Source organism: Pristiophorus japonicus, unplaced genomic scaffold, assembly GCF_044704955.1.
Source record: "Pristiophorus japonicus isolate sPriJap1 unplaced genomic scaffold, sPriJap1.hap1 HAP1_SCAFFOLD_385, whole genome shotgun sequence".
Taxonomy (NCBI): Eukaryota; Metazoa; Chordata; class Chondrichthyes; family Pristiophoridae; genus Pristiophorus; species Pristiophorus japonicus.
The window spans coordinates 562,092-586,875 of record NW_027253707.1 but is presented as its reverse complement, the minus strand read 5'-3'; the positions used below and the strand labels follow the sequence as shown (position 1 = coordinate 586,875).

The window sequence follows — 24,784 nt, the reverse complement described above, 5'->3', positions numbered from 1 at the left end:
CAACACACACCTGACCCCATAGGACGACGCATCGCATGTTAAAACAAGTTTTTTACATGGGTCATATAGCGTTAACAGATTGTTGGAACATAACAAATTTCCTGCCCTTTCCTGGCTATCCCCCCAGACCCATTCATGACCTTTGCGTAGGAGCACGTGTAGCGGCTCTAACAGCGTGCTCAATTTGGGAAGAAAGTTACCAAAATAGTTCAGGAGCCCCAGGAACGAACGCAGTTTCGTCGTGTTATGAGGTCTGGGTGCTCTCTGGATCGCTTCTGTTTTGGACTGTAGGGGAGGATGAAAACCCCCTCATTTTACCCAGAAGGAAAAGGGCTGTGGGATCAGTCTGTGCTGTGAATTGAAACCGATGGAAGGAAAACTTTGGGACACAAATGAATGGAGACCCCCCCCCCCAGTGTTTGGACTCATAGGAAAGGGAATTTAATTTGGAACTATCTACCAGAAAGTTTGAAATACTAAAGTGCACATGGAAGAAACTATGGACTTTAATCGAATTTGGGATTTTAAAAGGTGTATGTTGGGTCTGCAAGAAAAGGGGTGGAGTCAATATCAAAAGGGCCAGTTTGGACATTGGAACTAATCAAATTGTCTGGGAACTGTATACCCTCGAAACTCGCCCCTTGAAAACATTAGCATTTAAACAATGCCACATACATATTCCAACACCTTTTTCATCAGGCATAGAAATATCTGGCTCAGGCCAGACTAGCACAATGGCTACAGGAGGCCAATGCAATCAACACCCACTCAAACCTTGAGTAGGTTAAGATCAGTGGAAAAAAAAACCCCAAGCTAAAACTGCTGCATTTTTCAAAATCAAAAAGTCCACCAATGAGAAGAATCGACTTCAGCAGGAGAGGCGGACTGGATAATCTGGCTATAAAAAAGGGGTTTCTGACGTAGTGAAAAAGGGAGTGATGATTTTCCCTGCCCTCGTCATCCAACAACCACAACCACAAGCCTCTCGACACTGAAGGAAAACTAGTGTCCGAAGACACCGAAGATAGAAGAAACAAACCACCAGACTGCGAAAGGCACAGTAGTGAGTATAACCTCTGGTCCCCAGAACTCCCAACTGAGTTCGGCCAGGAAAGGTGGGAGGTTGGGCATTGTACTGCTAAACTGGTGTAAAGATTTTCGTTGTGTCCGTTTTAGTGGGATTTAGGGGGATTGTTTTGTTGGTGTATTGCTGTTTGTTGAGTTACACCTTGTCAAATAAATTGGAAGCCTAAAGTTCCTCTTGGAATCACCTTGTCTCAGTTCTATTGTATTACATCTCCTGATCGTGAGTCTTATGTCAGAACCGTGTAAGGGAAGCTAGGAGCGCCTCGAAAACGCTCAACTGTGTGTCACAGGCTAGGGAAGAAGGGGTTAGGAGTGTTTGACACTCACAGGGGCCTCACAGGCTAGGCATAAGCTGTGGGGACGCACGAGTCTCAAAACCCCCTTCATAAGCTGTGGACACAGTCTCTCCAGGGGTGCTCTTGCAGCACTCAGGGTACCTCACAGGCCAGGCATAAGCTGTGAGGGCAGAAACCCAGAGAGAGACACCCAAGGCACAACAACCCTGTGAAAACCCCTTACAGGACGCAGTAGGTCTGATCCCGTCTGCTGCTACCCTCATCCCCAGGAATTCTACCTCTGGAGCTAGGAAGACGTATTTCGTCTTTTTCAGTCGCAGACCTACCCAGTCCAGTCTGCGTAGCACCTCCTCCAGGTTGCGGAGGTGTTCTTCAGTATCACAACCCGTGATGAGGATGTCGTCTTGAAAAACCACTGTCCTTGGAATCGACTTGAGGAGGCTTTCCATATTGCATTGAAAGATCGCGGCGGCTGAGCGAATCCCAAACGGACATCTGTTGTACTCAAACAACCCCTTGTGTGTCGTGATGGTGGTCAGCTTCTTCGACTCACTCGCCAGCTCCTGGGTCATGTAAGCTGAGGTTAGGTCCAATTTTGAAAAAAGTTTGCCACCGGATAGCGTCGCTCTCGGTAGCGGGTACTGGTCTTGGAGTGACACCCGATTGATGGTGGCCTTGTAATCGCCACATATCCTGACCGACCCATCCGCCTTGAGCACTGGCACAATTGGGCTCGCCCAGTCACTGAATTCGACTGGCGAGATGATGCCTTCCCTCAGCAGGCGGTCCAGTTCGTCTTCTATCTTTTCCCGCATCACATACGGCACTGCTCTGGCCTTGTGGGGTACTGGCCTGGCGTCCGGGTTTCTGTGAATCACTACCTTGGTCCCCATGAAAGTGCCAATGCCGGGCTGAAATAGTGAGTCAAATTTGTCCAGGGCCTGTGAGCATGATACTCGCTCCACAGAGGAAATTGCATTGACATTGCCCCATTTCCAGTTCATGACAGCAAGCCAACTCCTCCCCTGTAGTGCGGGACCGTCCCCTGTGACAATCCAGAGTGGCAACCTGTTCTCCGAATCTTTGTGGGTCACGACTACCGTGGCGCTGCCTAGCACCGGAATGATCTCCTTTGTATATGTCCGTAGCTGTACGTCAATCGGCAATAATTTTGGCCTCCTGGCCTTGGACGTCCACAACTTGTCAAACTGTTTAATACTGATCCGGGACTGGCTGGCCCCTGTGTCTAGCTCCATTGATACTGGGATGCCATTGAGGAGCACTTTCATCATTATCGGTAGCGTCCTGGTGTATGAACTGTATATGTGCTCCACATGAACTCACTGAACTTCAGCTTCCAGCGAGTTCCTCCAGTGTCCATTTGGCCTCGTAGGGCTTACTTCGGGCCCGTCCTCCTCGTACATCGACCTGGCTGCAGACTTCTTGCACATACGCGCCAAGTGACCTCTGACATTGCAATTTCTGGAGGTATATTGCTGATACCTGCAAGCTCTGGCTGGGTGTTTGCCTCCAGACCTCCAACATGAGCTGTTGTTGGAAACAAAAGGTCCATTACCAGTTGATCGTCTCTGACTGTTTCTGCAACTGTCCTTAAGCGCACCATTGACAGGTGTTGATGGCCCCATTACTGGCCGCATTGTCCCTTGCGATGGCATGAATCACCGTTCAGCTAGCCATTGTCTCTGTTGAATTCCCCCTTTGGGTTCGACTATATGCTCGGGCATGTCGGATTGCCCTTGTCTGCCTAGAGAACTGTGTGCCGCGTTAACAATGTTGACTCCCTGTCCATTTGCTGCATTTAAACCAAGATTTTTGTCAAACATCATTCTGGTTTCTTCCTCCCCTGAGATAAATGTCTGGGCCATCAAAGCTGCCGTTTCCAAGGTCAAGTTTTTCGTCTCAGTCAGTTTCCTGAAAACCCCAGCGTGCCCGATGCCCTCAATAAAAAAGTCTCGCAGCATCTCCGCTCTGCATGCATCTGGGAACTTACATCGGCTCGCCAGTCGCCAGAGATCTGCCACGAAGTCTGGAACACTTTGCCCTTCTTGCCGCCGGTGCATGTAAAACCGGTGTCTCACCATGTGCATGCTGCTCACCGGTTTAAAGTGTTCCCCGATCAACTTACTGAGCTCTTCAAAAGTCTTGTCCGCCGGCTTCTCTGGCGCTAGAAGGTCCTTCATCAGGGAGTACGTCCTGGATCCACAAACCATCAGGAGATGAGCCCTGCGTTTGTCGGCCGAATCCTGTCCCAACCATTCCTTAGTGATGAAACTTTGCTGTAGTCTCTCAATAAAGTCGTCCCAATCATCACCAACACAGTACCTCTCACTGTGCTGCTAGTGGCCATGCTCGCATGGTTTAAATCCCAGTTTCTCGTCGCCAATGATACGTCCTTACTATACTGCACAAATGCACAGGAGGCCCATGCTCGAGAGAAGGTCACTCTATGACCAGCAACTTTTATTCCAGCACTGAAGTGATGAAGGTGGGTAGAGCTTCCTCTTTTATACCTGAAAGTCCAGGTTAGGAGTGTCTCCCACAAGTTCACCACCTAGTGGTCAATGTTCTCACAGTGTACAACTAGACACTGGAGCAGTTCCTATAGAGTGGAGGGTAGCCAATGTAACTCCACTTTTTAAAAAAGGAGGGAGAGAGAAAACAGGGAATTATAGACCGGTCAGCCTGACATCGGTAGTGGGTAAAATGATGGAATCAATTATTAATGATGTCATAGCAGCGCATTTGGAAAGAGGTGACATGATAGGTCCAAGTCAGCATGGATTTGTGAACGGGAAATCATGCTTGACAAATCTTCTGGAATTTTTTGAGGATGTTTCCAGTAGAGTGGACAAGGGAGAACCAGTTGATGTGGTGTATTTGGACTTTCAGAAGGCTTTCAACAAGGTCCCACACAAGAGATTAATGTGCAAAGTTAAAGCACATGGGATTGGGGGTAGTGTGCTGACGTGGATTGAGAACTGGTTGTCAGACAGGAAGCAAAGAGTAGGAGTAAATGGGGACTTTTCAGAATGGCAGGCAGTGATTAGTGGGGTACCGCAAGGTTCTGTGCTGGGGCCCCAGCTGTTTACATTGTACATTAATGATTTAGACGAGGGGATTAACTGTAGTATCTCAAAATTTGCGGACGACACTAAGTTGGGTGGCAGTGTGAGCTGCGAGGAGGATGCTATGAGGCTGCAGAGTGACTTGGATAGGTTAGGTGAGTGGGCAAATGCATGGCAGATGAAGTATAATGTGGATAAATGTGAGGTTATCCACTTTGGTGGTAAAAACAGAAAGACAAACTATTATCTGAATGGTGACAGATTAGGAAAAGGGGAGGTGCAACGAGACCTGGGTGTCATGGTGCATCAGTCATTGAAGGTTGGCATGCAGGTACAGCAGGTGGTGAAGAAGGCAAATGGCATGTTGGCCTTCATAGCGAGAAAATTTGAGTACAGGGGCAGGGAGGTATTACTACAATTGTACAGAGCCTTGGTGAGGCCACACCTGGAGTATTGTGTACAGTTTTGGTCTCCTAACTTGAGTAAGGACATTCTTGCTATTGAGGGAGTGCAGCGAAGGTTCACCACACTGATTCCCGGGATGACAGGACTGACATATCAAGAAAGACTGGATCAACTGGGCTTGTATTCACTGGAGTTCAGAAGAATGAGAGGGGATCTCATAGAAACATTTAAAATTCTGATGGGTTTAGACAGGTTAGATGCAGGAAGAATGTTCCCAATGTTGGGAAAGTCCAGAACCAGGGGTCACAGTCTAAGGATAAGGGGTAAGCCATTTAGGACCGAGATGAGGAGAAACTTCTTCACCCAGAGAGTGGTGAACCTGTGGAATTCTCTACCACAGAAAGTTGTTGAGGCCAATTCACTAAATATATTCAAAAAGGAGTTAGATGTAGTCCTTACTACTAGGGGGATCAAGGGGTATGGCGAGAAAGCAGGAATGGGGTACTGAAGTTGCATGTTCAGCCATGAACTCATTAAATGGCGGTGCAGGCTAGAAGGGCCGAATGGCCTACTCCTGCACCTATTTTCTATGTTTCTATGTTTCTAGTCAGTTTATACATGGGTTACAATGATAGTTAAATACATGACAGTATGTATGTGTGTGCATGTGCATGTGTATCTCTATGGGTATTTGCGGCTTTGTTTATTTCTAATAGTTCTTGGGGGTGAAATTTATTATCGCCCCATTTGGATTACATCTGGGAGGCGTGAACCGTTGTACCAGGCACGCAAGTCCTGCCCCGCTTGATACATTCGGGTTACCATCCCCGGGAGGAAGTGGAGCATTTCCTGGGATGGTAACAGGGCGGACAGGAAGTGAAGCGTTTCCTGGGGCAGTAACGGGCCGGACAGTAAGTGGAGCATTTTCTGGGCGGTAATGCAGCGGACCGGAAGTGGAGCGTTTCCTGGGACGGTAATGGGGCGGACAGGAAGCGGAGCGTTTCCTGGGACGGTAATGGGGCGGACAGGAAGTGGAGCATTTCCTGGGATGGTAACAGGGTGGATAGGAAGTGGAGCGTTTCCTGGGCCGATAACGGGGCGGACAGGAAGTAGAGCGTTTCCTGGGATGGTAACAGGGCGGACAGTAAGTGGAGCATTTCCTGGGGCGGTAACGGGGCGGACAGGAAGTGCAGCGTTTCCTGGGGCGGTAACGGGGCGGACAGGAAGTGCAGCGTTTCCTGGGGCGGTAACGGGGCGGACAGGAAGTGCAGCGTTTCCTGGGACGGTAACGGGGCGGACAGGAAGTGCAGCGTTTCCTGGGACGGTAACGGGGCGGACAGGAAGTGGAGTGTTTCCTGGAACGGTAACGGGGCGGACAGGAAGTGCAGCGTTTCCTGGGGCGGTAACGGGGCGGACAGGAAGTGCAGCATGTTTCCTGGAACAGTAACGGGGCGGACAGGAAGTGCAGCATGTTTCCTGGAACAGTAACGGGGCGGACAGGAAGTGCAGCATGTTTCCTGGGACGGTAACGGGGCGGAACTACTCAGCAACGCTGCACACTGGGCCACGGAGCACTACCTGGTCCGAGGTCTTCCTCCCTCACTGAACGGGAAGGGCCCACGCTGCCAACTGCAAATGAACCTGGACTGGGGAGGGGGAGCGGGGTTGCCGTGTGATCAGCCCGTGACTCAAGCAGCGTGCTGGGCTGAGCGATCGTGGCACGGACCCCGCCACCGGTGCGCGAGCCAAAAGGCGAGGATTTTGTTTTCTGCACTTGGCTTAGCTCGCCTTTACTTTCCGCCCCGTTAGCGGCCGGCCGTCCGACACATGTTCCCCCCACCCCCCGCCCCCCGAAACTGTCGGTGTTATTGCCCCGGTGCTGCGTCAGGGGCAATAACACCGATCTCGGGGCCGGGGGCACTAACAGGACCGTGACATCACGATCTCCGGAGCGCACCGTCGTAGCGCTGTCCACTAAGCTCCCGCCCGATTGGCCGGGGGTCGCCGGCAGTGTCACGCCTGGGCGGGAAGGCGCCCCCTGGTGGGGGCTAACGGCAGGTGCGAAGGCAATGATGTTCCAGCCCAGCTTGTATGTCGGGTTTATTTGCGTTTTGACTGGACCCTTTCTTGCCTCTGCCTGTAGGTGGAGAATGGGACAGAGGAGGAACTCGGCCAATCGGAGGAGCCATCACTGGGGCAGGTCCTCGCAGCAGAGGAGCGTGTCAACAGGCTCGAGGAGCAGCACCACCTAACAGAGGATCCCTTGGGCCCACCGGAGGGTGACTTCAGCCCGGCAGCTGATGAGGTCGGCCCCTCCGAGGAGAGAATGGAGCCAACTCCAGAGCAGCTCCGCCCATTGGCTGAGGGACTGGAGGACTATATTCTGCTTGCAGCTGAGAGAGACGGTAACATGGAAGAGGAGCACTGGCCAGCAGCAGAGAATAGCCTCAGCCCAGCACAGGAGTTTGTCACCATCACAGAGCAACAGCCCCACCCAGCACAGGAGGGACCGGGTACAGGACCGGGTCCAGCACAGGGGAGACCAGGCCGAGCAGTGGATGCCGTCAGCCTCAAAGGGAGAGGCACCAGCTCAGCAGAGAAGAGCACGAGTCCCGTTCAGCTGAAGGACAACTCCATGGGCCAAAGCAGCAGCTCCATGGGACAAGGTGTCAACCCCATGGGACAAAACCAGAGCCTCACAGCGAAGAACAAGTATGAGGTGAATCCATTTAGGCAAGACTTTCGATCGCTGCGATGGTTAAAGCATTTTGACAGATCTCAGCTGAAGGCTCTTCAAAAGGCCCTGACGCGAGAGTTTGCCTTAATCCAGGACCCTCCTGGCACAGGTGTGTGGACGTGGCTATGCATTGGAGCGTACCGAGAAACAAGAAAGACTTAGAAACAGAGAGCCTGTACCGCCATTTCAAGGAGATGGCCTTGGAAATAGCGGACTCATTGACAGTCATTTTCCAACATTCCATTGACTCTGGATCAGTTCCTATGGAGTGGAGGGTAGCCAATGTAACCCCACTTTTTAAAAAAGGAGGGAGAGAGAAAACAGGGAATTATAGACCGGTCAGCCTGACATCGGTAGTGGATAAAATGATGGAATCAATTATTAAGGCTGTCATAGCAGCGCATTTGGAAAGAGGTGATATGATAGGTCCAAGTCAGCATGGATTTGTGAACGGGAAATCATGCTTGACAAATCTTCTGGAATTTTTTGAGGATGTTTCCAGTAGAGTGGACAAGGGAGAACCAGTTGATGTGGTGTATTTGGACTTTCAGAAGGCTTTCGACAAGGTCCCACACAAGAGATTAATGTGCAAAGTTAAAGCATATGGGATTGGGGGCAGTGTGCTGACGTGGATTGAGAATTGGTTGGCAGACAGGAAGCAAAGAGTAGGAGTAAATGGGGACTTTTCAGAATGGCAGGCGATGACTAGTGGGGTACCGCAAGGTTCTGTGCTGGGGCCCCAGCTGTTTACATTGTACATTAATGATTTAGACGAGGGGATTAAATGTAGTATCTCCAAATTTGCGGATGACACTAAGTTGGGTGGCAATGTGACCTGCGAGGAGGATGTTATTAGGCTGCAGATTGACTTGGATAGGTTAGGTGAGTGGGCAAATGCATGGCAGATGAAGTATAATGTGGATAAATGTGAGGTTATCCACTTTGGTGGTAAAAACCGAGAGACAGACTATTATCTGAATGGTGATAGATTAGGAAAAGGGGAGGTGCAACGAGACCTGGGTGTCATGGTACATCAGTCATTGAATGTTGGCATGCAGGTACAGCAGGCGGTTAAGAAAGTAAATGGCATGTTGGCCTTCATAGCGAGGGGATTTGAGTACAGGGGCAGGGAGGTGTTACTACAGTTGTACAGGGCCTTGGTGAGGCCACACCTTCAGTATTGTGTACAGTTTTGGTCTCCTAACTTGAGGAAGGACATTCTTGCTATTGAGAAAGTGCAGCGAAGGTTCACCAGACTGATTCCTGGGATGGCGGGACTGACCTATCAAGAAAGACTGGATCAACTGGGCTTGTATTCACTGGAGTTCAGAAGAATGAGAGGGGCTCTCAGAGAAATGTTTAAAATTCTGATGGGTTTAGATAGGTTAGATGCAGGAAGAATATTCCCAATGTTGGGGAAGTCCAGAACCAGGGGTCACAGTCTAAGGATAAGGGGTAAGCCATTTAGGACCGAGATGAGGAGAAACTTCTTCACCCAGAGAGTGGTGAGCCTGTGGAATTCTCTACCACAGAAAGTTGTTGAGACCTATTCACTAAATATATTCAAAAAGGAGTTAGATGTAGTCCTTACTACTAGGGGGTTCAAGGGGTATGGCGAGAAAGCAGGAATGGGGTACTGAAGTTGCATGTTCAGCCATGAACTCATTGAATGGCAGTGCAGGCTCAAAGAGCCGAATGGCCTACTCCTGCACCTATTTTCTATGTTTCTATGTTTCTATTCAATATGATCATGGCTGATCATGCAACTTCAGTACCCCACTGCTGCCTTCTCTCCATACCCCTTGATCCCTTTAGCCGTAAGGGCCATATCTAATTCCCTTTTGAATATATCCAACGAACTGGACTCAAAAACTTTCTGTGGTAGAGCATTCCATAGGTTCACAATTCTCTGAGTGAAAAAATTTCTCCTCATCTCAGTCCTAAATGGCTTACCCCTTTTCCTTAGACTATGTCCCCTGGTTCTGGACTTCCCCAACATCGGGAACATTCTACCCGCATCTAACCTGTCCAGTCCCGTCAGAATTTTATATTTTTTTATGAGATCCCCTCTCATCCTTCTAAACCCCAGTGAATAAAGGCCCAGTTGATGCAGTCTCTCCTCATATATCAGTCCTGCCATCCCGGGAATCAGTCTGGTGAACCTTCGCTGCACTCCCTCAATAGCAAGAACGTGCTTCCTCAGATTAGGAGACCAAAACTGAACACAATATTTAAGGTGAGGCCTCACCAAGGCCCTGGACAACTGCAGTAAGACCTCCCTGCTCCTATACTCAAATCCCCTAGCTATGAAGGCCAACATGCCATTTGCCTTCTTCACCGCCTGCTGTACCTGCATGCCAACTTTCAAAGACTGATGTACCATGACATCCAGGTCTCTTTGCACCTCCCCTTTTCCTAATCTGTCACCATTCAGATAATATTCTGCCTTCATGTTTTTGCCACCAAAGTGGATAACCTCACATTTATCCACATTATACTTCATCTGCCATGCATTTACCCACTCACCTAACCTATCCAAGTCACCCTGCAGCCTCTTAGCATCCTCCTCACAGCTCACACCGCCACCCAGTTTAGTGTCATCTGCAAACTTGGAGATACTACACTCAATTCCTTCATCTAAATCATTGATGTATATTGTAAATAGCTGGGCTCCCAGCACTGAGCCTTGTGGCATCCCACTAGTCACTGCCTGCCATTCTGAGAAGGACCTGTTTATCCTGACTCTCTGCTTGTCTGCCAACCAGTTCTCTATCCACGCCAGTACATTACCCCCAATACCATGTGCTTTGATTTTGCACACCAATCACTTGTATGGGACCTTGTCAAAAGCCTTTTGAAAGTCCAAATGCACCACATCCACTGGTTCTCCCTTGTCCACTCGACTCGTTACATCCTCAAATAATTCTAGAAGATTTGACAAGCATGATTTCCCTTTCATAAATCCATGCTGACTCGGACCGATCCTGTCACTGCTTTCCAAATGCGCTGCTATTTCATCCTTAATAACTGATTCCAACATTTTCCCCACTACTGATGTCAGGCTAACCGGTCTATAATTACCCGTTTTCTCTCTCCCTCCTTTTTTAAAAAGTGGTGTTACATTAGCTACCCTCCAGTCCATAGGAACTGATCCAGAGTCGATAGATTGTTGGAAAATGATTACCAATGCATCCACTATTTCTAGGGCCACTTCCTTAAGTACTCTAGGATGCAGACTATCAGGCCCTGGGGATTTATTGGCCTTCAATCCCATCAATTTCCCTAACACAATTTCCTGACTAATAAGGATATTCTTCAGTTCCTCCTTCTCACTAGACCCTCGGTCCCCTAGTACTTCCCGAAGGTTATTCGTATCTTCCTTTGTGAAGACAGAACCAAAGTATTTGTTCAATTGGTCTGCCATTTCTTTGTTCCCCATTATAAATTCACCTTATTCTGACTGCAAGGGACCTACGTTTGTCTTCACTAATCTTTTTCTCTTCATATATTTATAGAAGCTTTTGCAGTCAGTTTTTATGTTCCCAGCAAGCTTACTCTCATACTCTATTTTCCCCCTCCTAATTAAACCCTTTGTCCTCCTCTGCTGTATTCTAAATTTCTCCCAGTCCTCAGGTTTGCTGCTTTTTATGGCCAATTTATATGCCTCTTCTTTGGATTTAACACTATCCTTAATTTCCCTTGTTAGCCACGGTTAAGCCACCTTCCCTGTTTTATTTTTACTCCAGACAGGGATGTACAATTGTTGAAGTTCATCCATGTGATTTATAAATGTCTGCCTTTGCCTATCCACCGTCAACCCTTTAAGTATCATTCGCCAGTCTATTCTAGCCAATTGACATCTGCTTTCCAAATGCGCTGCTATTACATCTTTAATAATTGATCCCAGCATTTTCCCCACTACCGATGTCAGGCTAACCGGTCTGTAATTCCCTGTATTTATATTGCGCCTTTCATGACCGCTGAACATCCCAAAGTGCTTCACAGCCAATGAAATACTTTTTGACGAGCAGTCACTGTTGTAATGTGGGAAACGCGGCAGCTAATCCGCGCACAGCAAGCTCCCACAAGCAGCAACATGATAATGAGTAGATAATCTGTTTTAGTGAAGTTGATAGAGGGATGTATATCGGCCCAGGACTCCGGGGAGAACGGCCCTGCTCTTCTTCAAGATAGTACCGTTGGATCATTGACGTCCATCTCGGAGAGCAGTCGGGACCTCGGTTTAACGCCTCCCTCAGCACTGCACTGGGAGTGTCAGCCTCAAATTTTGTGCTCAGATCTCTGGAGTTGGATTTGAGCCCACAACCTTCTGACAGAGAGGCGCGGGTGTTGCCCACTGAGCCATGGCCGATACAGAAGGCACTGGACATTGCCGGTGAATGACGGCCAAAGTGAGTGGCATGGATATTCTTATTGACAAGGTGAAGGTTCACAGTGCAGGCACCAAGGTAGGAAAGAGCAGCAGACAGGGACCAGGTAAAGTGGGCAGTATTGCCACGCTTTGGCTTTCAAAGCCAGTGGATTTTAGGATGGAGAGCCCTGGTCTGCTATCATCTGCAGACAACTGGTGCAATTCAGCAGCCAATTTGTGCACAGCAAGGTCCCGCACACAGCTAGGAGATAAATAACTGGATCATGTGCTTGTGATGTTGGTTGAAGGATGAATATTAGTCAGGGCACCTGGGTGAACTCCACTACTGCTGTTTGAGTAGGGGCATAGGATCTTTTACATCCAGCCAAGAGGACAGACGGGGACTCAGTATAAAGTCTCATCACTCAGTGCTGAACTGAAGTGTCAGCCTGAAGATTATGTGCCCAAGTCCCTGGAGTGTGACTGTGAACCCACCACCTTCTGACTCATGGGCGAGAGTGCTGCCCACTGAGCCACGACTGACACCTAAAGTGCTTGTTCCACACACAAAGTCAAGGGTTGGACTGAGAGGTTCTGAGACATCATTTGTTGGACCAGCTGGTGTGTGTGTGTGTGTGTGTAACCTGCGGTGTGTGTGTGTAACCTGTGCTGTGTGTGTGTGTATAACCTGTGCTGTGTGTGTGTATAACCTGCGCTGTGTGTGTGTGTATAACCTGTGCTTTGTGTGTGTGTATAACCTGTGCTGTGTGTGTATAACCTGCGGTGTGTGTGTATATAACCTGCGCTGTGTGTGTGTGTATAACCTGCACTGTGTGTGTGTGTATAACCTGCGCTGTGTGTGTGTATAACCTGCGCTGTGTGTGTGTGTATAACCTGCGCTGTGTGTGTGTGTATAACCTGCGCTGTGTGTGTGTATAACCTGCGCTGTGTGTGTATATAACCTGCGCTGTGTGTGTGTGTATAACCTGCACTGTGTGTGTGTGTATAACCTGCGCTGTGTGTGTATAACCTGCGCTGTGTGTGTATAACCTGCGCTGTGTGTGTATATAACCTGCGCTGTGTGTGTGTGTATAACCTGCACTGTGTGTGTGTGTATAACCTACGCTGTGCGTGTGTGTATAATCTGCACTGTGTGTGTGTATAACCTGCGCTGTGTGTGTGTGTATAACCTGCGCTGTGTGTGTGTATAACCTGCGCTGTGTGTGTGTGTGTAACCTGCGCTGTGTGTGTGTGTAACCTGCACTGTGTGTGTGTATAACCTGCGCTGTGTGTGTGTGTGTAACCTGCGCTGTGTGTGTGTATAACCTGCGCTGTGTGTATGTGTGTATAACCTGCGCTGTGTGTGTATAACCTGCGCTGTGTGTGTGTGTGTGTGTAACCTGCGCTGTGTGTGTGTTTAACCTGTGCTGTGTGTGTGTGTATAACCTGCGCTGTGTGTGTGTAACCTGCACTGTGTGTGTGTTTAACCTGCGCTGTGTGTGTGTGTATAACCTGCGCTGTGTGTGTGTGTATAACCTGTGCTGTGTGTGTGTGTATAACCTGCGCTGTGTGTGTATATAACCTGCACTGTGTGTGTGTGTAACCTGCACTGTGTGTGTGTATAACCTGCGCTATGTGTGTGTGTATAACCTGCGCTGTGTGTGTGTGTGTAACCTGCGCTGTGTGTGTATAACCTGCATGGTGTGTGTGTGTATAACCTGCGCTGTGTGTGTATAACCTGCGCTGTGTGTGTGTATAACCTGCGCTGTGTGTATGTGTGTATAACCTGCGCTGTGTGTGTGTATAACCTGCGCTGTGTGTGTGTGTAACCTGCGCTGTGTGTGTGTTTAACCTGTGCTGTGTGTGTGTATATAACCTGCGCTGTGTGTGTGTAACCTGCACTGTGTGTGTGTGTAACCTGCACTGTGTGTGTGTATAACCTGCGCTGTGTGTGTGTGTATAACCTGTGCTGTGTGTGTGTGTATAACCTGCGCTGTGTGTGCATATAACCTGCGCTGTGTGTGTGTGTGTAACCTGCACTGTGTGTGTGTGTAACCTGCACTGTGTGTGTGTATAACCTGCGCTATGTGTGTGTGTATAACCTGCGCTGTGTGTGTGTGTGTAACCTGCACTGTGTGTGTATATAACCTGCGCTGTGTGTGTGTGTATAACCTGCGCTGTGTGTGTGTATAACCTGCGCTGTGTGTGTATAACCTGCGCTGTGTGTGTGTATAACCTGCGCTGTGACTGTGTGTATAACCTGCGCTGTATGTGTGTATAACCTGCGCTGTGCGTGTGTGTATAACCTGCGCTGTGTGTGTGTGTATAACCTGCACTGTGTGTGTGTGTGTGTGTGTATAACCTGCGCTGTGTGTGTGTGTATAACGTGTGCTGTGTGTGTGTGTGTGTGTGTGATTGTGTGTGTGTGTGTGTATAACCTGCGCTATGTGTGTATAACCTGTGCTGTGTGTGTATAACCTGCGCGCTGTGTGTGTGTATAACCTGCGCTGTGTGTGTGTGTGTATAACCTGTGCTGTGTGTGTGTGTGTATAACATGTGCTGTGTGAGTGTGTATAACGTGTGCTGTGTGTGTGTCTTTGTGTGTGTGTGTGTGTGTGTATAACCTGCGCTGTGTTTGTATAACCTTCGCTGTGTGTGTGTGTAACCTGCGCTGTGTGTGTATAACCTGAACTGTGTGTGTGTAACCTGCGCTGTGTGTGTGTGTATAACCTGCGCTGTGTGTATATAACCTGCGCTGTGTGTATATAACCTGCGCTGTGTGTGTTTGTATAACCTGCGCTGTGTGTATATAACCTGCGCTGTGTGTATATAACCTGCGCTGTGTGTATATAACCTGCGCTGTGTGTGTTTGTATAACCTACGCTGTGTGTGTGTGTAACCTGCGCTGTGTGTATATAACCTGCGCTGTGTGTGTTTGTATAACCTGCGCTGTGTGTGTGTGTAACCTGCGCTGTGTGTGTGTGTATAACCTGCGCTGTGTGTGTGTGTATAACCTGTGCTGTGTGTGTATAACCTGCGCTGTGTGTGTGTGTATAACCTGCGCTGTGTGTGTATATAACCTGCGCTCTGTGTGTGTGTGTATGACCTGTGCTGTGTGTGTATAACGTGTGCTGTGTGTGTGTGTATAACCTGCGCTGTGTGTGTGTGTATAACCTGCGCTGTGTGTGTATAAGCTGCACTGTGTGTGTGTAACCTGTGCTGTGTGTGTGTATATAACCTGCACTGTGTGTGTGTATAACCTGCGCTGTGTGTGTGTATATAACCTGTGCTGTGTGTATATAACCTGCGCTGTGTTTGTATAACCTGCGCTGTGTGTGTGTATAACCTGCGCTGTGTGTATATAACCTGCGCTGTGTTTGTATAACCTGCGTGTGTGTGTGTGTGTATAACCTGCGCTGTGTGTATATAACCTGCGCTGTGTTTGTATAACCTGCGCTGTGTGTGTGTGTATAACCTGCGCTGTGTGTATATAACCTGCGCTGTGTGTGTGTATAACCTGCGCTGTGTGTGTAACCTGCGGTGTGTAACCTGCGTTGTGGTTGCTATGTAACACAGGGAAGACCTTCCTTGGGCTGGAGCTGGTGGAACTGCTGCTGCACAATCAGAGCCTCTGGCAGAAGAGCGAAGGGGATATGGAACGCAGCCCCATTCTGATCGTCTGCAACACAAACCACGCCTTGGTTCAGTTCCTGGAAGGTGAGCTGTTTCTGGTAAGGGTAGCACCACCACAACACCTCGGGAATAGTTTGAGAAAACCTGGAAATAAAAATAATTGGTGTGAGTATCATTGACCATGAAGCAATCGGATTGTCGTTAAAAAGCCATCTGATCACTGATCAGCTTGTGGGGAGGGAACCATCCTTACCCGGTCTGGGCCTAGCCCTGATCCAGTTCCACACCAAGGTGGCTGACTCCTAACTGCCCTCTGAACTGGCCCAGAAAGCCCCTCAGTTGTATCAAACCGCTCACATCCTGTGAGTACACTCACCACACTGTGGGCCCCGATCTGTGTGAGAACATCACCGTAGGTCGGGGCTATAAAATAGAGCTCGAGCGCTGGGCCCTGGAACATTGTGGGTGGAGGTGCGGCGAATGAGGGTACGGTACCCAGGGGCAGTACGGGCCAGCCCACACTGCGATATGTGCGCGCACTCGGTCCGTGCAGCAGAGCAGGTCTCCAGTCGTCTTGGTTAACCCTTGTCTCGAGTTGAGAAGGAATTTCTTCTCCCAGAGGGTTGTGAATCTGTGGAATTCTCTGCCCAAGGAAGCAGTTGAGGCTAGCTCATTGAATGTATTCAAATCACAGATAGATAGATTTTTAACCAATAAGGGAATTAAGGGTTACGGGGAACGGGCGGGTAAGTGGAGCTGAGTCCACGACCAGATCAGCCATGATCTTGTTGAATGGCGGAGCAGGCTCAAGGGGCTAGATGGCCTACTCCTGTTCCTAATTCTTATGTTCTTATGTTCTTATGTGTTGAAAGTTAGGAGGGGTTTTGATAGGGTAAGTAAGGAGAAACTGTTCCCATTGGCAGAAGTGTAGGTAACCAGAAGGCACAGATTTAAGGTCATTGGCTAAAGAAGCAGAGGGTGAGATATTTTACACAGTGGGTTGTTGTGAACTGGAAAGCCCAGAATGGAAATCTCCATTTCAGACTCCCCCTAGCTAACATGGACGGAATGAAATAAGCTTCATGAGTTGTAGGTTTAAGTTTGTATTATGTAACTGTTGGTCAATGTATGCCGATTCTTGAATAACCGTACTTTTAAACGAGTGTAACACGATACAGAGCAATTGGCAGGACCACCCAGGCTGCTATTCAACAGTTTCTTTCAAAGCAAATTCGACTTCCCCGTATATTTATCATCTTTTAACCCTTCTTGAACAGCAACTCATAGCAATTTAATTTGTTATCAATTCATTTTATCACTTCCAATTTCAGGAACAAGTGATGCCAGAGCTTGGTGATTTATATGGCGGGGGGGAATTGACCTCTGCCGCGTTTCAGGCGGATAATTCGATCTATTAGCGCCCGGCAGGAGTCGGAGGGAAGAGGTGGAGAATTCAGCTCCTTAACTCTGACACGGCCCCTCAGTGCTTTGGGGCAGTGTTTGAGGTGGTGTAGAGACGGGCTCGGGGCGGTGAGCGGGGCAGTGAGCACGTCCATCAGTGGGCAGTGAACACGTCCATCAGCGGGCAGTGAGCGGGGAGTGAGCACGTCCATCAGTGGGCAGTGAACATGTCCATCAGCGGGCAGTGAGCGGGCAGTGAGCACGTCCATCAGTGGGCAGTGAACAAGTCCATCAGCGGGAAGTGAGCACGTCCATCAGTGGGCAGTGAACATGTCCATCAGCGGGCAGTGAGCGGGGAGTGAGCACGTCCATCAGCGGGCAGTGAACACGTCCATCAGCGGGCAGTGAGCACGTCCATCAGTGGGCGGTGCACAAGTCCATCAGCGGGCGGTGAACACGTCCATCAGCGGGCAGTTAGCGGGCAGTGAACACGTCCATCAGTGGGCGGTGAACACGTCCATCAGCGGGCGGTGAACACGTCCATCAGCGGGCAGTGAGCACGTCCATCAGTGGGCAGTGAGCGGGCAGTGAACACGTCCATCAGCGGGCAGTGAACACGTCCATCAGTGGACAGTGAGCGGGCAGTGAACACGTCCATCAGCGGGCAGTGAACACGTCCATCAGCGGGCAGTGAGCACGTCCATCAGAGGGCAGTGAGCACGTCCATCAGCGGGCAGTGAGCACGTCCATCAGCGGGCAGTGAACACGTCCATCAGCGGGCAGTGAGCACGTCCATCAGCGGGCAGTGAGCACGTCCATCAGCGGGCAGTGAGCGGGCACTGAACACGTCCATCAGTGGGCGGTGAACACGTCCATCAGCGGGCGGTGAACACGTCCATCAGCGGGCAGTGAGCACGTCCATCAGTGGGCAGTGAGCGGGCAGTGAACACGTCCATCAGCGGGCAGTGAACACGTCCATCAGTGGACAGTAAGCGGGCAGTGAACACGTCCATCAGCGGGCAGTGAGCACGTCCATCAGAGGGCAGTGAGCACGTCCATCAGCGGGCAGTGAGCACATCCATCAGCGGGCAGTGAACACGTCCATCAGCGGGCAGTGAGCACGTCCATCAGCGGGCAGTGAGCACGTCCATCAGCGGGCAGTGAACACGTCCATCACCGGGCAGTGATCACGTCCATCAGCGGGCAGTGAACACGTCCATCAGCGGGCGGTGAACACGTCCATCAGCGGGCAGTGAACACGTCCATCAGCGGGCAGTGAGCAGGCAGTGAATACGTCCATCAGCGGGCGGTGAACACGTCCATCAGCGGGCAGTGAACACGTCCATCAGCGGGCAGTGAGCAGGCAGTGAATACGTCCATCAGCGGGCAGTGAACACGTCCATCAGCGGGCAGTGAGCACGTCCATCAGCGGGCAGTGAGCACGTCAATCAGTGGGCAGTGAGCACGTCCATCAGCGGGCGGTGAACACGTCCATCAGCGGGCGGTGAACACGTCCATCAGTGGGCAGTGAACACGTCCATCAGCGGGCAGTGAGCAGGCATTGAACACGTCCATCAGTGGGCAGTGAACACGTCCATCAGCGGGCAGTGAGCACGTCCATCAGTGGGCAGTGAGCACGTCCATCAGCGGGCAGCGAACACGTCCATCAGTGGGCAGTGAGCGGGCAGTGAACACGTCCATCAGTGGGCAGTGAGCACATCCATCAGCGGGCAGTGAGCACGTCCATCAGCGGGCAGTGAACAGATCCATCAGTAGTCAGTGAACACATCCATCAGCGGGCAGTGAGCACGTCCATCAGCGGGCAGTGAACACGTCCATCAGCGGGCGGTGAGCACGTCCATCAGCGGGCTGTGAGCACGTCCATCAGCGGGCGGTGAACATGTCCATCAGCGGGCGGTGAACACGTCCATCAGCGGGCGGTGAGCACGTCCATCAGCGGGCAGTGAACACGTCCATCAGCGGGCGGTGAACACGTCCATCAGCGGGCGGTGAACACGTCCATCAGCGGGCAGTGAGCACGTCCATCAGCGGGCGGTGAACACGTCCATCAGCGGGCAGTGATCACGTCCATCAGTGGGCAGTGAGCGGGCAGTGAACACGTCCATCAGCGGGCGGTGAACACGTCCATCAGCGGGCAGTGAGCACGTCCATCAGCGGGCGGTGAACACGTCCATCAGCGGGCAGTGAGCGGGCAGTGAACACGTCCATCAGCGGGCGGTGAACACGTCCATCAGCGGGCGGTGAGCACGTCCATCAGCGGGCAGTGAGCACGTCCATCAGCGGGCAGTGAGCGGGCAGTGAACACGTCCATCTGCGGGCAGTGAACACGTCCATCAGTGGGCGGTGAACACGTCCATCAGCGGGCGGTGAGCACGTCCATCAGCGGGCAGTGAGCACGTCCATCAGCGGGCAGTGAGCACGTCCATCAGCGGGCGGTGAACAAGTCCATCAGCGGGCAGTGAGCACGTCCATCAGCGTGCAGTGAACACGTCCATCAGCGGGCAGTGAACACGTCCATCAGCGGGCAGTGAACACGTCCATCAGCGGGCTGTGAACACGTCCATCAGCGGGCAGTGAACACGTCCATCAGCGGGCTGTGAACACGTCCATCAGCGGGCTGTGAACACGTCCATCAGTGGGCAGTGAACACGTCCATCAGCGGGCTGTGAACACGTCCATCAGCGGGCGGTGAACACGTCCATCAGCGGGCAGTGAACACGTCCATCAGCGGGCGGTGAACACGTCCATCAGCGGGCGGTGAGCACGTCCATCAGCGGGCAGTGAGCACGCGCGGGCAGTGAGCACGTCCATCAGCGGGCAGTGAACACGTCCATCAGCGGGCAGTGAGCACGTCCATCAGCGGGCAGTGAGCACGCGCGGGCAGTGAGCACGTCCATCAGAGGGCAGAGAGCACGTCCATCAGCGGGCGGTGAACACGTCCATCAGCGGGCGGTGAACACGTCCATCAGCGGGCAGTGAGCACGTCCATCAGCGGGCAGTGAGCACGCGCGGGCAGTGAGCACGTCCATCAGCGGGCAGTGAACACGTCCATCAGCGGGCAGTGAGCACGTCCATCAGCGGGCGCTGAGCACGTCCATCAGCGGGCGGTGAACACGTCCATCAGCGGGCAGTGAGCACGTCCATCAGCGGGCGCTGAGCACGTCCATCAGCGGGCGGTGAACACGTCCATCAGCGGGCAGTGAGCACGTCCATCAGCGGGCAGTGAACACGTCCATCAGCGGGCGCTGAGCACGTCCATCAGCGGGCGGTGAACACGTCCATCAGCGGGCAGTGATGACGTCCATCAGCGGGCGGTGAACACGTCCATCAGCGGGCAGTGATCACGTCCATCAGTGGGCAGTGAGCGGGCAGTGAACACGTCCATCAGCGGGCGGTGAACACGTCCATCAGCGGGCAGTGAGCACGTCCATCAGCGGGCGGTGAACACGTCCATCAGTGGGCAGTGAGCGGGCAGTGAACACGTCCATCAGCGGGCGGTGAACACGTCCATCAGCGGGCGGTGAGCACGTCCATCAGCGGGCAGTGAGAACGTCCATCAGCGGACAGTGAGCGGGCAGTGAACACGTCCATCAGCGGGCAGTGAACACGTCCATCAGTGGGCGGTGAACACGTCCATCAGCGGGCAGTGAGCACGTCCATCAGCGGGCAGTGAGCGGGCAGTGAACACGTCCATCAGCGGGCAGTGAACACGTCCATCAGTGGGCGGTGAACACGTCCATCAGCGGGCAGTGAGCACGTCCATCAGCGGGCAGTGAGCACGTCCATCAGCGGGCAGTGAGCACGTCCATCAGCGGGCGGTGAACAAGTCCATCAGCGGGCAGTGAGCACGTCCATCAGCGGGCAGTGAACACGTCCATCAGCGGGCAGTGAGCACGTCCATCAGCGGGCAGTGAACACGTCCATCAGCGGGCAGTGAGCACGTCCATCAGCGGGCAGTGAGCACGTCCATCAGCGGGCAGTGAGCACGTCCATCAGCGGGCGGTGAACACATTCATCAGCGGGCAGTGAGTACGTCCATCAGCGGGCGGTGAACACGTCCATCAGCGGGCAGTGAGCGGGCAGTGAACACGTCCATCAGCGGGCGGTGAACACATCCAGCAGCGGGCAGTGAACACGTCCATCAGCGGGCGGTGAACACGTCCATCAGCGGGCAGTGAACACGTCCATCAGCGGGCAGTGAGCGGGCAGTGAACACGTCCATCAGCGGGCGGTGAACACGTCCATCAGCGGGCGGTGAGCACGTCCATCAGTGGGCAGTGAACACGTCCATCAGCGGGCGGTGAACACGTCCATCAGTGGGCGGTGAGCACATCCATCAGTGGGCTGTGAACACGTCCATCAGTGGGCGGTGAACACGTCCATCAGTGGGCGGTGAGCACGTCCATCAGCGGGCAGTGAACACGTCCATCAGCGGGCAGTGAACACATCCATCAGCAGGCAGTGAGCACGTCCATCAGCGGGCAGTGAACACATCCATCAGCGGGCAGTGAGCACGTCCATCAGCAGGCAGTGAGCACGTCCATCAGCGGGCGGTGAACACGTCCATCAGCGGGCAGTGAACACGTCCATCAGCGGGCAGTGAGCACGTCCATAAGCGGGCAGTGAACACGTCCATCAGCGGGCGGTGAACACGTCCATCAGCGGGCAGTGAACACGTCCATCAGCGGGCGGTGAACACGTCCATCAGCGGGCGGTGAACACGTCCATCAGTGGGCGGTGAGCACGTCCATCAGCGGGCAGTGAGCACGCGCGGGCAGTGAGCACGTCCATCAGCGGGCAGTGAACACGTCCATCAGCGGGCAGTGAGCACGTCCATCAGCGGGCAGTGAGCACGCGCAGGCAGTGAGCACGTCCATCAGAGGGCAGAGAGCACGTCCATCAGCGGGCGGTGAACACGTCCATCAGCGGGCGGTGAACATGTCCATCAGCGGGCGGTGAACACGTCCATCAGCGGGCAGTGAGCACGTCCATCAGCGGGCGGTGAACACGTCCATCAGCGGGCAGTGATCACGTCCATCAGTGGGCAGTGAGCGGGCAGTGAACACGTCCATCAGTGGGCGGTGAACACGTCCATCAGCGGGCAGTGAGCACGTCCATCAGTGGGCAGTGAGCGGGCAGTGAACACGTCCATCAGCGGGCAGTGAACACGTCCATCAGTGGGAAGTGAGCACGTCCATCAGAGGGCAGTGAGCACGTCCATCAGCGGGCGGTGAACACGTCCATCAGCGGGCAGTGAGCACGCGCGGGCAGTGAGCACGTCCATCAGTGGGCAGAGAGCACGTCCATCAACGGGCGGTGAACACGTCCATCAGCGGGCGCTGAGCACGTCCATCAGCGGGCGGTGAACACGTCCATCAGCGGGCGGTGAACACGTCCATCAGCGGGCGCTGAGCACGTCCATCAGCGGGCGGTGAACACGTCCATCAGCGGGCAGTGAGCACGTCCATCAGCGGGCGGTGAACACGTCCATCAGCGGGCAGTGATCACGTCCATCAGTGGGCAGTGAGCGGGCAGTGAACACGTCCATCAGCGGGCGGTGAACACGTCCATCAGCGGGCAGTGAGCACGTCCATCAGCAGGCGGTGAACACGTCCATCAGCGGGCAGTGAGCGGGCAGTGAACACGTCCATCAGCGGGCGGTGAACACGTCCATCAGCGGGCGGTGAGCACGTCCATCAGCGGGCAGTGAGCACGTCCATCAGCGGGCAGTGAGCGGGCAGTGAACACGTCCATCAGCGGGCAGTGAACACGTCCATCAGTGGGCGGTGAACACGTCCATCAGCGGGCAGTGAGCACGTCCATCAGCGGGCAGTGAGCACGTCCATCAGCGGGCAGTGAGCACGTCCATCAGCGGGCGGTGAACAAGTCCATCAGCGGGCAGTGAGCACGTCCATCAGCGGGCAGTGAACACGTCCATCAGCGGGCAGTGAGCACGTCCATCAGCGGGCAGTGAACACGTCCATCAGCGGGCAGTGAGCACGTCCATCAGCGGGCGGTGAACACATCCATCAGCGGGCGGTGAACACATCCATCAGCGGGCAGTGAGTACGTCCATCAGCGGGCGGTGAACACGTCCATCAGCGGGCAGTGAGCGGGCAGTGAACACGTCCATCAGCGGGCGGTGAACACATCCATCAGCGGGCAGTGAACACGTCCATCAGCGGGCGGTGAACACGTCCATCAGCGGGCAGTGAACACGTCCATCAGCGGGCAGTGAACACGTCCATCAGTGGGCAGTGAGCGGGCAGTGAGCACGTCCATCAGCGGGCGGTGAACACGTCCATCAGCGGGCAGTGAGCACGTCCATCAGCGGGCGGTGAGCACGTCCATCAGCGGGCAGTGAGCACATCCATCAGCGGGCAGTGAACACGTCCATCAGCGGGCAGTGAGCACATCCATCAGTGGGCTGTGAACACGTCCATCAGTGGGCGGTGAACACGTCCATCAGTGGGCGGTGAGCACGTCCATCAGCGGGCAGTGAACACGTCCATCAGCGGGCAGTGAACACATCCATCAGTGGGCGGTGAACACGTCCATCAGCGGGCAGTGAGCACGTCCATCAGCGGGCAGTGAGCACGTCCATCAGCGGGCGGTGAACACGTCCATCAGCGGGCAGTGAGCACGTCCATCAGCGGGCAGTGAGCACGTCCATCAGCGGGCAGTGAGCACGTCCATTAGTGGGCGGTGAACACGTCCATCAGCGGGCGGTGAACACGTCCATCAGTGGGCAGTGAACACGTCCATCAGCGGGCGGTGAACACGTCCATCAGCGGGCGGTGAGCACGTCCATCAGCGGGCAGTGAGCACGCGCGGGCAGTGAGCACGTCCATCAGCGGGCAGTGAACACGTCCATCAGCGGGCAGTGAGCACGTCCATCAGCGGGCAGTGAGCACGCGCGGGCAGTGGGCGGTGAACACGTCCATCAGAGGGCAGAGAGCACGTCCATCAGCGGGCGGTGAACACGTCCATCAGCGGGCGGTGAACACGTCCATCAGCGGGCAGTGAGCACGCGCGGGCAGTGAGCACGTCCATCAGAGGGCAGAGAGCACGTCCATCAGCGGGCGGTGAACACGTCCATCAGCGGGCGCTGAGCACGTCCATCAGCGGGCGGTGAACACGTCCATCAGCGGGCAGTGAGCACGTCCATCAGCGGGCGATGAACACGTCCATCAGCGGGCAGTGAACACGTCCATCAGCGGGCGGTGAACACGTCCATCAGCGGGCAGTGAGCACGCGCGGGCAGTGAGCACGTCCATCAGAGGGCAGAGAGCACGTCCATCAGCGGGCGGTGAACACGTCCATCAGCGGGCGCTGAGCACGTCCATCAGCGGGCGGTGAACACGTCCATCAGCGGGCAGTGAGCACGTCCATCAGCGGGCGGTGAACACGTCCATCAGCGGGCAGTGAACACGTCCATCAGCGGGCGGTGAACACGTCCATCAGCGGGCAGTGAGCACGTCCATCAGCGGGCGGTGAACACGTCCATCAGCGGGCAGTGACCGGGCAGTGAACACGTCCATCAGCGGGCGGTGAACACGTCCATCAGCGGGCGGTGAGCACGTCCATCAGCGGGCAGTGAGCACGTCCATCAGCGGGCAGTGAGCGGGCAGTGAACACGTCCATCAGCGGGCAGTGAACACGTCCATCAGTGGGCGGTGAACACGTCCATCAGCGGGCAGTGAGCACGTCCATCAGCGGGCAGTGAGCACGTCCATCAGCGGGCGGT

At 53.4% G+C, this 24,784-nt stretch overlaps 1 pseudogene; it reads left to right on the top strand.

Annotated features, from left to right (window-relative positions):
• LOC139250522 (NFX1-type zinc finger-containing protein 1-like) overlaps positions 1-24,784 on the top strand; it is a 533,603-nt pseudogene that overhangs the window by 5,583 nt on the left and 503,236 nt on the right.